At 43.3% G+C, this 17844-nt stretch overlaps 1 protein-coding gene across 1 annotated transcript in view; it reads right to left on the bottom strand.

Moving 5' to 3' along the window:
• PJA2 (praja ring finger ubiquitin ligase 2) overlaps positions 1 to 1517 on the bottom strand; it is a 74340-nt gene extending 72823 nt beyond the window's left edge. Inside the window, exon 1 of the mRNA XM_065546630.1 lies at positions 1442 to 1517. The gene's annotated coding sequence lies outside the window, so the exon portion shown is untranslated. The remainder of the gene's footprint in view (positions 1 to 1441) is intronic.
• Positions 1518 to 17844: the final 16327 nt, after the last annotated feature.

Here is a 17844-nt window from a genome sequence, read left to right on the forward strand (position 1 = left end):
AGCCTTTAAAAAAGTATTAGGGAGACCTTTATGTAACAAGTAAAGGTGTTCAAGATATGTAAATAAGTCAATAAGCAAGCGGTATGCAAACATGTTTGGTATATGGTATAGCCTCCCTCAAAAAAAAAAAAACTTTACCTGTACGTTTATGTGTTTAGAAGTGCATTTGTAAGAGCGTTTTGAAAAATGAACACTAAACTGTCAACTTGACACTGGAGTGGGACTGGGGGATGAAAAGAAATATTCTAATTTTACCTAACAGTCCGTTATTTACATTGTTGAAATGTACATCAAACTTGCCATGTCTGTAATGAATTTTTAAAATTAAGTGGTTATCTCATATAAAATTGACATGAATCCCAAAAGACAATTACAACACTGAAAAATATAGTTTAAACGTTTATTACTGTTATCCTCAGGTTTATTCACATACACTTCACATAATCTGTAGCCTTCAGCAAAGGTGACTGCCATTTTAAAGAAATGTGACCAAATATTTCATGATAAAACAGAATACATTAAGCCTGTAACGAAAATTTTAAACTTCACAAAACCAGCAGACTCAAAAGAAGTGCCTATGCGGATGTAAATTTTTTTTTTTTTAATGTCCGGAGACAGAACTCTCAGATTACTCTTCCTCCCTGCAAAATGACTATTTACCACCTCCCTTTGCTTCAACTTGGTCTGAGCGTCTTCAAGCTCACCATTTTGAATGTGCGCAAAATGATTAACAGTCATCTGAGGGAGGCCAAATTAAAGGTGCATCTGCAAGAGGAGCTCTGGCCTGACATCGCTAACAGAGAACAGCCCTGGCGGAAGGGTGCTGATCCCGGGAGTAGAGCGACTGCTGCGGCTCGAGCGGGGTGTCTGCGTGCCGAGCCTCACTGACAATCGGGGAAAATGCAGACGCCCAGCAGAGCGACGGCAACGGAAGGCTCCTCGGGGGAGGGGGGCTGCAGGCCTGTGGCGTAAGATGGTTCCGCTCTACGCGAGGAGACGGGAAACCGGCAGAAGGGGGGTGTGAGGTGTTGGTTGGGGGGCACCCTCTCGGACAGTGGCGAGTGTACGGGAAAGCCAGCGGGGTCCTTGGCCAAGTCACCAAGGACAGCAGAAGAGGCAGGAGGAAAGAGCGGCAGCGGAGACCCCGATACCAACCGATGTCATCCGTCGGGGGGGCGGCGGGAGCGACCATCCCGGATAGGAGCGCGGCCCGGGTCCGGGCTGGACAGGGCCCAGGAGGCGAAAAAGGGTTCCCACAGCCATCAACCCCACCCACCATGGCCGGCGCAGCAGGCCAGGGACAGGCCCCGCTCCTTCCCGAGGCTAGAGACAGAGAAACTGAGGAGCAGAACGCAGCAATTTCCTCGCCCCGACCCCCACACTCCCTACAGCGGAACAAGCCAGATTGGAAAAAAAAAAAAAAAAAAAAAAAAACCCTCACCGAAATGTGCAGCGGCTCCGGAGCGAGAACAGCGCTCGAACCTCCACCCGCCACCACCGCCTTCTTCTCCGCCTCCAACTCCTCCCCCGCCGAACGCGCAGCGGCTGGCGGCTGTGGCGGCGGCGGCGGCGGTGGCGGCGGAAGCAGAGGCGGTGGCGGCGAGTCCCGCCCCTTGCGCCGCGGTTGAGGCGAAGGAGGAGAGTATGCAAGCCCCGCCCTCATGGCAGAGATGACCAATCGGCTTACAGGATCTCTGCCGGGGGACAATGCATACGCCCAATCAGAACCTGAGGAGTGGGCTCACGTCAATGGTTGGGACGTGGCAGAAAAAGGGAAAAATACTTGGACCTTCTCTACAGCCTGCTCCCCCATCTCCCTCAGGGGGAGTTCACCATTGGCTGAAGAGCGGAAAGACGAAGCCGACTCCGTCCCCCACCCCCAGCCGGGCCCACCTCCTTTCCCTGCAGTACTGCGACGTTTGGGGAGGGGGCGGAGCACCGTGTAGGAGCTAAAACAGCGCGGCCTTTTGTGGTTTGGGCTGAGAGAAAAGGGCGGGGTCTCAGGGAAAGGGAGGTGGGTGTGGAGAACTAACAGAAGGACTGGCGCAGTTAGGCTTTTTCGGAAATTCCAATAGCGACAACCAAAATGGAGGCGTTAAAATCGATCCTGATTTGACTGGAAACCTGATTAACAAGGTTAAGGTCTGGCATAAAGTTCAGTTACAATTCAGATATCTGTGGGAGAAAAAAAAAAAGACAGGAGGAAAGGCTTGTTTACCCACCCTGACCCTGGGCACTCTGTGGCGCTTTCCACCCTCCCTTTCCACGCTGACCCTTGCCCCTCGCTTCTTATTCTGCTGGGGCGGGGTTCAGAGGAGGCCTGCCTTTCCTCTCCATAGCCTTGGGCTGACCACAGCCTCCCAGCTTGCATCTTGAGGCTGTTTGTCAAGCCGGGAAGTAACAGCTCCCATGACATGCAGCCAAAATAAATACAACAGCTGTAGTCCCCGGACACCTTGCTTAATTTAAACCTGGGTAACAGTTTAGTTAATTAGTCAGTGATACAAAACTGTTTCTTCGTTCCGCACATGTTCTTTTTATTCATCTTGAAACGTGTCCGCTTCTCTGATTACAGTCCCGCGGTCTTCTCTTATTCCCTACCCCCGACCCGTCGCCCGGTGCCCAGGATGTATTCATCGCGACCCCTCCCCCACGAATTAAGAGCCCCACTTCTTGTGCTGTCCCCTTAACAACTGCAAACTCTCTTGCCTGTGAACTGAGACAATTTTTTCGCTGTTGTTGGAAACAAATTACCCAAAATTTACTGTAGAAATTTAGGTTTATGAGAATTTGCCAGACATTTTGTGAAATCCCATCTGAATCCCAGCCCACTCCTGTAGTACATTTCTTACCAAGAAACCATTCCTCGCTTGATATTACCCTGCCTTTACACGTGTTGCTGTAGGAGTTCTGACTCTAACCATCCAAGTACCTCTTTGAAAAAAACAAAATTCATATTTTAATTACATTTCCCTAACTTCCCTTTAGGGTGTTCCAGATTGGCCCACTTGGAACATTAACCTGTTCTGGAAGGCAGGGATTCCCAAATTTCAACCTTTTTCATACTGTATCTGTGTATACTACTCACTATCCTTTTTTCTTTAAATAAATGTATGGTTTCTTTAATTTCTTTAAGAAGGAGACCTTATAAAAGTACTATAAATGGAAAACTAGCATCACCTATTATAAGTTGAAAGTAACTGTAAGAAAAATGAATGCAAAACAATGTTTTTAAATTGTGGCTACAGATTGTTGCCCACTAAAGGCTCTAAGTCTAAAGACAACTCTCTTTGTTAAAAGGGCAGGCTACCAACCATTAGACACACATTAAAGATATAGCACTCAAATGGTATTTTTATCATGATGTCATCAAAGGATAGAAAAAATAGAGCCAGAATAACAATCACTTTCTCACTACATGAGTCATTGTTTTTAATCCTGCATGCATGTCCCAACTACAGTTAACCAAGGCATCATAAGTGAGCTCTTACTATGAGAAACACTGGTATGGAGGCTGAAAAAGCCTGTACTCTAGAATCAAACAGACATATTCACATACTGGCTCCTGCATTTGTAGCCATGTGCCTCTGGGCAATCTACTTTGTTCTCTGACCTCAGTTTCCAATTTATTATAAATATGGGAAAGTAATAATACCAATTCATGAGTTGTATAGATTAAATAACTCTATCAATGTAAAGAATATCATGCCTACAATGAAGTACTAAATACATAATAGCTTATGTATTGTATTACTACATAGAGATAATAGTATATATTATTCACTTGTATGTATTATTGTTGATTCCAGGGTTGGGAAGCACTACCTAAGGCAATGGATTGAAGGTACTACATGATATTCTGCAGTGGTTCCTAAAGTGTATTATAATCCCTACACCTACAGCATCAGCATTACTTGGGAACTTTTAAAAAATGCAAATTCTGGCAAGGCGTGGTGGCTCATTCCTGTAATCCCAGCACTTTGGGAGGCTGAGGTAGGCAGATCACTTGAGGTCAGGAGTTCAAGACCAGCCTGGCCAACATAGTGAAACCCTGTCTGTACCCAAAAATACAAAAATTAGCTAGGCATGGTGGCACATGCCTGTAGTCCCAGCTACTCAGGAGGCTGAAGCAGGAGAATCCCTTGAACCCAGGAGGCAGAGGCTGCAGTGAGCCAAGATCGTGCCACTGCACTCCAGCCTAGGTGACAGAGTGAGACTGCCTCAAAAAAATAAAAATAAAAAATAAATATATACATAAAATGCAAATTCTCAGGTGTCAACCTCAGACTTGAATCAGAAACTCTAGGTATGTTGCCCAGCTGTATTTTTACAAGCCTTCCAGGTAATTCTGATATGCATAAATTTGATGACCACTAATTTAAATAAAAGAAGGCTCGGTCAAGGAGTGAGAGGATCTATGTTCTAATCATAGCCTTAGAGTGATGTCAGCCAAAATGAAGGTGTAAGGACCTCTGAAAATTCTCTTCAGCAATGAGAACACTGGCAAAATTGTCAGAACCAGCTTTTTTAGAACTCTGAAAATTTACCAAAGGTTTGCAGCAATCCAGGGAGTATTTATTCAAACAGCTGAATCTCTAAGAACAGTGAGTTTTGTGTCATTTTGACTTGCCCTACTCTAACAGTCACATGTCCAGGTCCACTGTAGCTTTGAAAACCAACAGCCCACAATTGTGAAAATGAGCAGGCTGGTAGCCAGCAGGGGAAGTAGAATGGTGCTGGAGCTCCTTTAAAGAGCCTAATTTCCAGAGAACTGTCATTATTTGACCTATCTGGTGGTTCTGCAGATTGTACAAGGCTGCCTTTATTTGATTTCACTCCAGACTCACCCAGTGCAAAGACTTTTCCCCAGGGGTCATTTGTCAAAAACAAAAACATTGATTAACTTTGCCACTGTCTTAGGCAGTGGAAACAGTTGGGGCCAAATACAGCTTACCCAAACACTTGAAAGTGATGCAGGGCAAGTGGGCCCCAAAACTGGGGCTTAGCCCAGGAAGGTTCCTGGCTTCACCCAGGGAAAAATTTGATGGCAAGCTGCTGGTGTTAGACAGCGATTTTTATTGAAGTGGCAGTGTACAGCAGCAGCAGAGATACTGCTCGTTGCAGAGCAGTGGTAACCCATGGGCAGCATGCCCAGAGTAGCAGCATATGTGCTGTTGGAAGCTGTATTTAAACCCACTTTTAATTATATGCTAATTAAGAGGTGTATTATTAGAACTTTCTAGAGGTGAGGAGTTTTTAGATCCATATAAGGTAATTTTCAGGCCGTTGCCATGGCTTGTTGCCATGGCATTTGTAAACTGTCATGGTCCCAGCAGGAGTGTCTTTATAGTAATGAACAGTGTGGGCAGCTAGAGGTCACTTTTGTTGCCCTTTGCTGGTTTCAGCTGGATTCTTTACTGCACTCTGTTTCTACCAGATCCTGCTCTGGTAAGAGCAGTAGTGATGGGTAGTGACCAGTGCTCAAAAAACAAATCCTGCTAATTAATCTCCTACCTCAAAATGTAAAGCTGGAGAATGAGATGTCCATAGGAACTTTGAAAAACTCTGATATGGTTTGGCTATGTCCCCACCCAAATCTCATCTTGAATTCCCATGTGTTGTAGGAGGGATCTGGTGGGAGGTGGTTGAATCATGGGGGCAGATCTTTCCTGGGTTATTTTCATGGTAGTGAGTAAAGTCTGATGGTTTTAAACAGGGGAGTTTCCATGCACAAACTCTCTTCTCTTGTCTGCCACCACATGAGACATTACTTTTACCTTCTGCCATGATTGTGAGACCTCCCCGGCCAAGTGAAACTTCAAGTCCAATAAACCTCTTTCTTTTGTAAGTTGTCCAATCTCAGGTATGTTTTTATGGCAGTGTGAAAACAGACTAATACTGTAAATTGGTACCAGTAGAGTGGGGCATTGCTGAAAAGATACCCGAAAATGTGGAAGTGACTTTGGAACTGGGTGACAGACAGAGGCTGGAAGAGTTTGGAGGGCTCAGAAGACAGAAAAATGTGGGAAAGTGTGGAACTTCCTAGAGACTTGTCGAATGGCTTTGCCCAAAATGCTGATAATTATATGGACAATGAAGTCCATACTGAGGTGGTCTCAGATGGAGATAAGGAACTTGTTGGGAACTAGAGCAAGGGTGACTCTTGTTCTGTTTTGGCAAAGAGACTGGCAGCATTTTGCTCCTGCCCTAGAGATTTGTGGAACTTTGAACCTGAAAGAGATGATTTAGGGAATCCAGCAGAAGAAATTTCTAAGCAGCAAAGCATTCAAGAGGTGACTTTGGTTCTGTTAAAGGCGTTCAGTTTTATAAGGGAAGCAGAGCATAAAAGTTTGGAAAATTTGCAGCCTGACAATGCAATAGAAAAGAAAATCTCATTTCCTGAAGAGAAATTCTGACCAGCTGCAGAAATTTGCATAAGTAACGAGGAGCCAAATGTTAATCTGGAAAATGTCTCCAGGGCATGTCAGATGTCTTCACAGCAGCCCCTTGCATCTTAGGCCTGGGGGCCCAGGAGGAAAAAATAGTTTCTTGGGCCAGGCCCAGGGTCCCTGTGCTGTGTGCAGTCTACTGATTTGGTACACTGTGTCCCAGCCACTCCAGCTGTGACTGAAAGGGGCCAACATAGAGCTCAGGCCATGGCTTCAGAGGGTGCAAGCCCCAAGCCTTGGCAGCTTCCTTGCGGTGTTGTACCTGTGAGTGCACACAAGTCAAAAATTGAGGTTTAGGAACCTCCACCTAGATTTTAGAGGATATGTGGAAACACCTGGATGCCTAGGCAGAAGTTTGCTGCAGGGACAAGACCCTCATGGAAAACCTCTGCTAGGGCAATGAGGAAGGGAAATGTGGGGTTGTAGCCCCCACACAGAGTCCCTACTAGGGCACTGCCTAGTGGAGCTGTGAGAAGAGGGCCATCATCCTCCAGACCCCAGAATGGTAGCTCCCCTGACAGCTTGCACCATGTGCCTGGAAAAACTGCAGACACTCAATGCCAGCCCATGAAAGCAGCTGAGAGGAAGGCTGTACCCTGCAAAGTCACAGGGGAGAGCTGCCCAAAACCATGGGAACCCACCTCTTGTATCAGCATGGCCTGGATATGAGACATGGAGTCAAAGGAAATCATTTTGGAGCTTTAAGATTTGACTGCCCTGCTGGATTTTGGACTTGCCTGGGGCCTGTAGCCCCTTTGTTTTAACCAGTTTCTCCCATTTGGAACGGCTATATTTACCCAATGCCTGTACCCCCATTTATCTAGCAAGTAACTAACTTGCTTTTGATTTTACAGGCTCATAGGCAGAAGGGACTTGCCTTGTCTCAGATAAGACTTTGGACTGTGGACTTTTGAGTAAACGCTGAAATGAGTTAAGACTTTTGGGGACTCTTGGGAAGGCATGATTGGTTTTGAAACATGAGATTTGGGAGGGGTCAGGGGCAGAATGATATAGTTTGGCTGTGTTCCCACCCAAAACTCATCTTGGATTCCCATGTGTTGTAGAAGGGACCTGGTGGGAGGTGGTTGAATCATGGGGGCAGGTCTTTCCTGTAATGCTGTCATGATAGTGAATAAGTATCACAAGATCTGATGGTTTTAAAAAGGGGAGTTTCCTCGCACAAAGAGTCTGCCACCATGTGAGACATGCCTTTCACCTTCTGCCATGACTGTGAAGCCTCCCCAACCACGTGAAACTATAAGTCCGATAAACCACTTCATTTGTAAATTCCCCAGTCTCAGGTATGCTTTTATCAGCAGTGTGAAAATGGCCTAATAGAAACTCCAACACATTCCTGGGGATCTAGTAGCTCACACACATGCCCACAGCTGTGTGAAGCTGTTCATACACTCAGAAAGACCTGTGAAGAACCTAAGCATTCACCTTAGGCTGATCTTGAGGCTCTACATAAGTAGGAAGTGAAGGTTAAGGGAGAGTTATTAACTGCCTGCTTTAGTGTTGAAGCCATGCTCCTGTACTCCAGTACACACACAGACCATCAGTAAACACTGGGAGATGTATTGTTTCCAGGCCTTTAAGAAAATATGTCTACTCATTAGCAGAACACTAAGCTAAGCAAGCAGAAACATTAAACTAACCAAGCAGTGGGAGTGGCCACACAGGACAAAGAATATAGACTTCATAGTAGTTCAGAAAAGTGACTAAACAAGCAGCAATAAACAGCAGCAACAACAAAAAAGTCCAGGAAGGAGAAAGACTCCATTTTCCAGAGCTGCCATATCATATTTTTTAAATGTCTGGTTTTCAACAGAACCAGAAGTCGGTTCTTCAAAAATATATTTTTTAAAATGATGAGCCTTTCACTAGACTGAACAAGAGAAAAAGAAAAAAGACTCAAATTCCTAAAATCAGGAATGTTAGAGGAGACATTACTACTGGCCTCACAGAAATAAAAGGTTAACATAAGGAAATACTGCGAACATTTGTATGCTGACAGGCTAGAAAACCTTGATAAAATGACAAATCTCTGGAAAGACACAAACTACCAAAACTGACTCAAGAAGAAATAGGAATTCTAATCTTAGCCTTTTCATTTATGACCTTGGGTTGATTATCTACTTTTCTTGAGCCTTAGTTTCCTGAGCTAGAAAATAGAGATAATAACATACATGTGTCATAGCATTTAAATGAGGTGGTGACTATAGAGAGGTTTTATTAGTTATATATTAGTCACTGTAATAAACCAACTTCTCAAGTCTTAGTAGCACAACATAATATTGCTTATTATTAAAAAGCCGTTTAGCAGAATGAGCAGGATGCTCTACTTCACATTTAGGAAACTGAGGTCTACCATCTTTGATATGTGTCTTTCATGATCAGTCTGAGTATCAATATCCAGCCAACAGAATGGAGAAACCTTGGAGAAAGTGAGTTTGAAATATTTCTGAGATTTCTATTGATCTAGCAGGCAAGTCATTGTCATTAGCGATCATGATCTGCCAGCAGATCACCTTGAATCTGTGGAGGCTTGCTGTTAGGCTATGATAGGGTTGGTCTATTTCAGCTTTGCTTTTATTGTTAGGATATATCCCTTATTCCCAGGTCATGTTCCTGACTCACAGAGTTACCCTTCTGGGGTCTCAACTGAAAGCCTGGGATATTTACCAAGGTCTCTCTTTCTCTTGGCAGGACTTACATTCCTGTCTTTGTCTCCTGGGCCATATGACTGCTGAAACCTTCTCAGCCCTTTATTATAGTCTCAGTTGGTATTTTCTGCTGGTTTTCTTGTAGTCTTGCTCTTTGCATAAATCATTTAGGAGTCAGCTAATAACTTGAGGGAAATTTGTATAAAGGTTTTTAGTTTCCTTCTTTGTAGTTCTTTCCTCTTGTGCGTATTTCCTCTTGAGTTCAGCCATTTTGGCAACGTTGAACTCTTATCTCTGTCTCTTCTGTGTACTAAGGGTCCTTGGTGTATCCACTTTCTGTCTGAACTCTTCCTTGGTATCACAATTTGGTAAATTTGGTAAAAACCAAATTGCTCTTAGGGAAAAGTCAGTATGAATGTGAAGCTCACTTCCTGAGTTACCCTTTTCTCAAGGATCATAGGCTCTCAAGTCTTTCCAACATTGCTAATTTTTTATGCCTTCAAACATTTGTTGTATATAGTTTCCTAGTGTTTATTGTTGCTGTCAGTGGGTAGGTCAGTCTGATAGGAGTTAATTAGGAGCAGAATTCAACCAGAAGCACACCAGACAGTTGTTTTAAAGTTTTAATAGGAAAATGCATTTTTAAAGTCTAGACTCATGGTCCTTTAGTAGTATAATTCCTTCCAATTCTTAATAAATTTCTGATATTTTTCCTTTTTGGTAGTTCTATGAGTCATTAGCCATATTCAGAGTTCTTTCTAGATTTAATTCTCAAGTCTGGTTTAATTCTTTGCTTCCTTATTTCCATGTCTCTCTCTTTCCATTTAATGGTGATTATACCTTGATACCATCAGGCTTGGGTGGGAAAGCCATGCTCTTAAATTGAATTTTTTCATAAAGATTGGTCTTAATTGGTTTTTGTTGATCAAACCCTTTCTGGTTTTTTTTAGCTTACAGTTTAGGGTCTAGTAGTGGAAGTTCACTTTCCCAGTCTTTTGCAGCCCCAAACTTCTGGAATTTCTGTTTCATTTCTATTTGTAAATAGCCATTTCTCACCTGAGCTTATTTCCTTCATCTCATAGTTTGCTAGCAGTCAGTAACAATAATACACACCTCTAATATTCTGTAGTTTTCAAACCTTTTGCCCTGGAGTTACAGACTGCAGGCACAAGTATCACAGTGATAGACAATCAAAACTGGCTTCTTCAACCTTCATTACAAATTTTTAACACGCCTTTAAGTATGGGAGACAGCACTTCTTAGGACTCCATTTCTTGGATTCCTTAGCTGTTAGGCTGCCAGATATCATTTAGGTTCTGCCAATTACAAGCACCCACATGAGATTTGGAAGGTGAAGTGAATTTCATAAGTCAAAGCTACCGTTCTGCTGTTTTGGCTGTTTCTGCTGCAGACCCAGTGTGGAGGAATTGGAATTATCTCTAGCAGCTGTGGCAAAGATCTAGTGTCTGATACTGAGTTCTGTGGCAAAGATCTAGTATCTGATATTGAGTTCTGTGGCAGTCCAGAGTCAGGTTTGGACATCATCTTGTTGGTATGAATTGTGATACAGATTGTGTGGTACTGGAGCTGGGAGTGACAGTGAAGTTTTCCTTGAACTGCCAAGCAGCTCTTGGTGCTTATGGTAAGGGCACAAGTTCTTTTGGCCCAGTTTTGCAGTGTGACTTTAGGGATAGTTCATGGAAGCTCCAATTAGAGCCTATTTCATCAGCCTTCACAACAGTAGTGTGAGACATTTTATAACAAATAATACACTTTTTGTCTGACCAAACTCGCTAGAGTGGATTAAGTTCTTTAAAACTATTTCTAAATAGAACAATAGGTAACCTGATTTTTTTCTCTCAGAAAAGTTTTAGTACATTTCCTCTTTGTGTTCTAAAATTTTGCAACAATTTGTTCTAAATGTTTTTCTTTTTTTCTTTTCTTTTTTTTTTTTTGACTCAAGTGCTAAGCATTGGGTAAATCCTATTCTGTATAAATACTTAAATCTTTGAGCCCAGGGAAATTTTCTTGTATTATTATATTGATAATTTCCTCCATTCTCTTTTCTTTCCTCTCTAGATATCTTCCAATTGTTTTCTCTCACTCTTTCATCTTCTTTTTGTTCAAATTTCTTGGAGAATTCTTAAACTTTATATTTTATTACTTGTATTGAATTTTTCTTTTTCTTTCTTTCTTTATTTTTTTTTGAGATGGAGTCTCACTCTGTTGCCCAAACTGGAGTGCAGTGGTGCGATCTCGGCTCACTGCAACCTCTGCTTTCAGGGCTCAAGTGATTCTCATGCCTCAGCCTCCTGAATAGCTGGGATTACCGGCACACACCACCACGCCCAGCTAATATTTTGTATTTTAGTAGAGACAGGGTTTCACCATGTTGCCCAGGGTGGTCTCGAACTCCTGAGCTCAGGCAATCTGTCAGCTTCGGCTTCCCAAAGTGCCAGGATTACAGGCATGAGCCACCGCACCTGGCCAGAATTTTTCAACCATCGTTTTTTTAATTCCTATGATTTCTTCTTTTTCATGCCATATTCCTCTTATATTATGAATATAATCTTTTCTTGAATTTCTCCAAAAATCTTCCTTTTTTTTTTTTGAGACACAGTCTCACTCTGTCACCCAGGCTAGAGTGCAGTACAGATTCTAATTAGATATTTTTTTTTCCTTTGCAAAGATTCCTTATGTTCCTTGAACTATGTTGATTTCTTTCGGTGTCATTTACAGCATTTTAAAATTTTAATATTTCTCTTTCTTACTGCAAGCTTTCTTCAAGTATATGATAATCCTTCATTTGTTTTCTTATTTGAATAATAAATTAATTGGATGGTCCATGAATATGTGTGGGACTTGCTGATTGTCAGGCTTTACTTCAAGGGGAGCTAACTGTTTTCCTGGGAAAACCGTAAATACTAGAATGCCAAAACTTTGCTTCAGGGCTGTTAGATTTCTTTTTGTCTTTTTTGTTTGTTTGTTTCCTTTTTTTTTTTTTTTTTTTAGATGGAGCCTTGCTCTGTTGTGCAATCTCAGTTCACTGCAACCTCTGCCTCCCAGGTTCAAGTGATTCTCCTGCCTCAGCCTCCCAAGCACCTGGGATTACAGGCATGCACCACCACGCCCAGCCAAAATCTTCCTCCTTTATAACATTCACCCATGAGTTTTAGATCTGATGGCTCTAGTTATTCAGAATAGAATATAGAAAGTTTTGTCTGGCTGGACACAGTGGCTCACACCTGTAATCCCAGCACTTTGGGAGGCCAAGGTGGGTGGATTACCTGAGGTCAGGAGTTTGAGACCAGCCTGGCCAACATAGTGAAACCCGTCTCTACTAAAAATACAAAAACTAGCCAAGTGTGATGGCACACGCCTGTAGTCCCAGCTACTCAGGAGGCTGAGTCAGGAGAATCGCTTGAACCCCGGAGGTGGAGGTTGCAGTGAGCCAAGGTAGTGCCACTGCACTCCAGCCTGGGAGACAAAGTGAGACTCTGTCTAAAAAAAAAAAAAAAAGTTTTGTTTGCAGTCCGTATTTGTTTCTTACTAACTAGATGACGCAATTCTTGCTTTCTACATATGGAAAATAAGGAGTATAACAGCACCTACCCCTAAAGAGTTAACATGAGGAATAGTGCAATAATTAGCAGTTAGGTCAGTATCCAGCACATAGTGAGCATTCAATAATTAGTGACAATGATCACTAATTAAATGATAATTATGATGATGATGACTGAGGAGAGCAAAGATCACCTGGTGGCCATCAAGCAGACCATCCAGAGGCAAAACTCCTTAACTGAGGAATTAAGAAGTGATTAGACTTCCCTATTACCTAAAGCAGGGCTGTGGTTCCAGACTTCTTTTCCAAAAATTTTTAAGTTACTAGAATTTCTGTACATCTCCAGAATGCATACATGTCGAGACTTGTGCAACCCTTGCTAACACCAAAATGCCTACAAATGTAATCATTTGTCATGACCTACATGGCTAATAAATGATTCAAATTACTTTTAAGCTCCCACTTTAAGGTCCATAAATACCCCTAAGGAAAAATCCACTGTGGTGTGCCCAGTCCTCCCTTGCCGAGGTATCCTGCTGCACTTTCCTGCAGCATTCTTTCTGTCTCATGAAACCGCCATTGCAAAATTGTAACTGAGACAGTGAAAGAGATCTGACCTAAACAACTCCATCTTGCTTCTAATCACTAAGCCGTCTTTGTTCGTTCCTGGGCGTAAACTGAACTAACTTTGGGAGAACTTGGTTTATACTTTATAGTTTAAAACAAAGATGATCACAGCTCTTTCCCAAAACAAACCTCCTTCTTGCCTGGGATGAGACTGCCTTTGTAGGACTATCAAATTAAGCACAAGATTAGAAATTATGGCTTAGGAGTCATGCAGCTGGAGGCTATAAGTAAGATTCTGACCCTCCCAAGACTATTCCTAAGATCAGTGTTTGAGATATTTTGCAGACCCTGCACTTAATGGATGAGCTGTCACCACCCAAATCCATAAACTGGCTCATCTGATCTTGTGACCTCCACCCAGGAACTGACTCAGCACAAGAGGACAGCTTCAACTCCCTATGATTTCATCTCTGACCCAACCAACCAGCACTCTTGACTCACTGGCCTTCCCCCACCAAATTATCCTTAAAAACTCTGATCCCCAAATGCTCAGGGAGACTGATTTGAGTAATAATAAAACTCCGATCTCCTGCACAGCCAGCTCTGTCTGAATTACTCTTTCTCTATTGCATTTCCCCTGTCCTGATAAATTAGCTCTGTCTAGGCAGTGGGCAAGGTGAACCCATCAGGCGGTTATGCTAATAAAACTTTCCTTTTCAAACCTATATTGCTGTTGGTAAACTCTTACCAACTCATGACTTTCCAATGCTGGGACTCTGACACTTTGCCCAGCGTTTTGGTGGTCTGTAAGGGGATTTTACTGAGATTTCTCTTTTTCTCCCTGCTTCCCTTGGTGCCCTGGTTCTTTACTCATGGGAATTGATGGTCCCTGGCTGAGGCCACTCTTTAGTGGGATCCTGAAGCCTAGAGAAGGGATACCTGTTTGTTGCTGTTCTTAGAGGTGAGAGACTGGCCAGGGTTCTTTTCTGGCCAGTGAGCCAGCTTGAGTACTCTTTGGGAATTGAGGGTTTCTGGCCCAAGTCACTCCCTGGTGTTACCCAAAGGCCAAGACAAAAGGACGAATTTGCTATTCCCTGTCAGGGTAACAAGTCCACTTTCACTTTATTTTTTTATTTTATTTATTTATTTGAGAATGAGTTTTGCTCTTGTTGTCCAGGCTGGAGTGCAATGGCGCGATCTCCACTCACTGCAACCTCCGCCTCCTGGGTTCAAGCGATTCTCCTGCCTCAGCCTCCTTAGTAGCTGGGATTACAGGCATCCACCACCACGCCCAGCTATTTTTTTTTTTTTTTTTGAGACGGAGTCTCGTTCTGTCACCCAGGCTGGAGTGCAGTGGCCGGATCTCAGCTCACTGCAAGCTCCGCCTCCCGGGTTCCCACCATTCTCCTGCCTCAGCCTCCCGAGTAGCTGGGACTACAGGTGCCCGCCACCTCGCCCGGCTAGCTTTTTGTATTTTTTTTTAGTAGAGACGGTGTTTCTACTAAAGAACCCTGCCATCTGAGAACCCTGCCCCTTTCTAAGTTAGACTGGTGGAGGCTGTGCATAAATATACAAATTTAGAACCTGAAAGCCCTGAGGGCCAATCTACTCTGGCCATACATTTTATAAGTCAGGCTTCCCCAGACATTAGACAAAAACCCAGAACATTAGGGCAAGTTTCACCGTGTTAGCCAGGATGGTCTCGATCTCCTGACCTCGTGATCCGCCCGTCTCGGCCTCCCAAAGTGCTGGGTTTACAGGCTTGAGCCACCGCGCTCAGCCATTTTTTTTTGTATTTTTAGTAAAGACGGGGTTTCACCATGTTGGCCAGGATGGTCTCGATCTCTTGACCTCGTGATTTGCCCACCTCAGCCTCCCAAAGTGCTGGGATTATAGGCATGAGTCATCGCGCCCGGCCACTTTCACTTTAACGTTCTGTAAACCGTGCCTTGGAAATGAGCAGCAGCGATCTCAACTCTGCGCAGACACACGCCACTGGTGGTGCACCCAATTTTGGATTCAAGTTCATCACAGACACTACATCATAAGTTATGGTGAGTTCTCCTTCACATTGGGTTTGAGCTGACCACTGAAACAAGGACATGCCTGGTCTGGTCACCTAGGCAGGGGCAGGCCCTCTATCCATGGTGGGATATCTCTGAATAGAATGAGACAAAAGGATGCCCTAGGGCTCTTGAACTCCCTTTTTCATTCCTACTTACCCTTAGATTGTATTCTTAAAAATTAATCCCATTTTGACTCACAAACTCTCAGAAAGAAGCATATAACTTTCTTTTGTATTCAGAGGTTCCATATGTTCAGGTCTTTTTGGCTTTATCCCAAAACCCAAAATTATGTGAAAATTGTCATGCCTGCTTCCAAGGAACTTCCTCTGTCCTTGATTTTTTGATGTCTTAGATGATCCTTCCTTTTGACTGTCACACTCTTTTCAGCCTGTTCCCACTTCACCTACCCCTTCTCCATCTGCTCCATCCCCCAGTAAACCCCCTATCCCATATCCAGATACTTTATCTGCCTTACATACTGGCATGGGAGTCACGAATGCCACTGGTACAGAGTCCTCGGAAAATCCCTGAAATGTTTTGCCTGTCTTCGAGGTGGCAAATGGAGATTTAGGAACAATTTGAGTTCGTGTCCCCTTCCCAATGTCTAATCTTTCACAAATTCAATCCTGGTTCATTTAGCCAGGATACCTCTAAGTTCATTCAATAATTTCAGGCTTTAACTATTGCCTTTGATTTAACCTGGCAAAACATATTCGTGGTATTAACTACTTGCTGTTCTCATGAAGAAAAGTCACGCATATGGTCTTTAGCTAGAGTTTAGGGAGACGAAGCTCATGCTTGTAATCCTAATGAAAATAGAACTGGGGCAAAAGCTGTTCCCGGCACAGAAACCAATTGGCAGTATCAGGCTGCCAATGCTGGCCCAAACAGAGGCAGGGGCAGACGAGATTATATGATAACTTGCTTGTTGGAAGAAACAAAAAAGCCTATAATAAAACCTGTTAATTTTTCTAAACTATGACAAATCACTCAGGAGCCATCTGAGAACCCTGCCCCTTTCTAAGTTAGACTGGTGGAGGCCGTGCATAAATATACAAATTTAGAACCTGAAAGCCCTGAGGGCCAATCCACTCTGGCCATACATTTTATAAGTCAGGCTTCCCCAGACATTAGACAAAAACCCAGAACATTAGGGCAAGGCCCACAAACTCCCTTTCCTACTTAATTAAATTATAGCCTTTAAGGTTTTCAATAACCGGGAGGAAACATCAAAAATAAAAAAGGCTCAACTGGAGGAGGAAAAATGCTGTCACCAGCTAATTACATGGCAACAGCATTGGCACATTGTTTTTTGTTAGCTAATAACCCCAAGGCTAGGCCCTATAATACTAACAGAATGGAGGCCTGTCATCACTGCATAAATCCAGAACAGTGAAGTAGAGAACGTCCAAAACCTTCAGGTTACAAGCCGCCTCTGGGACCCTGTCCTCATTGCAAACAAGAGGATCATCTGAAGAGCGAGTGTTCCTCTCTCCCTCATGAAGGGGGGCACCTCTTACTTCTGGGCTGTCACAACCACAACCTTGCAACCTACCCAACAAGGGGGTCCTGCAGAATGAAGACTAGGGCAAGGGCAAGGGCAAGGAGAAGCACCTCTAACTCTATTCCTGGATTATGATCAAGCCTCTGAAAGTCATCCTCTAGATGACTGATGGGGCCTTGAGGCCATCCAGGCCCCATCTTTTCCATCTCTATGGATGAGCCTTAGGTAAACCTGACTGTGGCTGAACGAGAGATAATGTTCCTCTTAGATACAGGGGCCAGTTATTCAGCTTTAAACGTTTACTATGGCCCAATGTGCCAGTGCTCCATTTTCCTCATGGGTATCAATGGAAAACCCCAATGAGGCTGTTTCACACCTCCACTCCCTTGTAAAACGGAAGGTTATTCCTTTACTCACTCCTTTTTAGTCCCGCAAAACTGTCCTATCATTATTAGATCATGACTTACTCACAAAATTACAAGCTAATTTACAGCTAAGGCCCCCACCTTCTAGCTGTATTAACACACTTCACCAAAAGAGCCACTACAGTCTATGGAACCTCACATTCTAGAACAAGTGCCATTTGAGGTCTGGAATATTTCTCTACCTGGCCATTCAATATCAGCTACTCCTGAGATTATTCAGTTTAAAAATCCCAGTAATTCCCAATAAACCCCGGAATACACCCTTGAAACCAGAAGCATGAAAAGAGTTAAATCCCCTAATAACAAAAATTTTAACCCATGGATTCTTGTACCCATGCAACTCACCTTACAAGACTCCCATTTTAGCTATAAAGAAACCAGATGACTCCAACAAGTACAGGACCTTAGAATTACTAATGAAGCTGTTATATTTATTTATTCTATTGTCCCAAGTCTGTACACCGTTTTTGGACAGATTCCCCCCACCACAGCTTAGTTTACTGTGCTCGATCTTAAGGATGTCTTTTTCTGCATTCCTATACACCCAGATAGCCAATCTTTGTTTGCATTTGAATGACAAGACTGAGATACTCAAATGATTCAAT

The sequence above is a fragment of the Macaca fascicularis genome, chromosome 6 (genome assembly GCF_037993035.2).
Source record: "Macaca fascicularis isolate 582-1 chromosome 6, T2T-MFA8v1.1".
Lineage (NCBI taxonomy): Eukaryota > Metazoa > Chordata > Mammalia > Primates > Cercopithecidae > Macaca > Macaca fascicularis.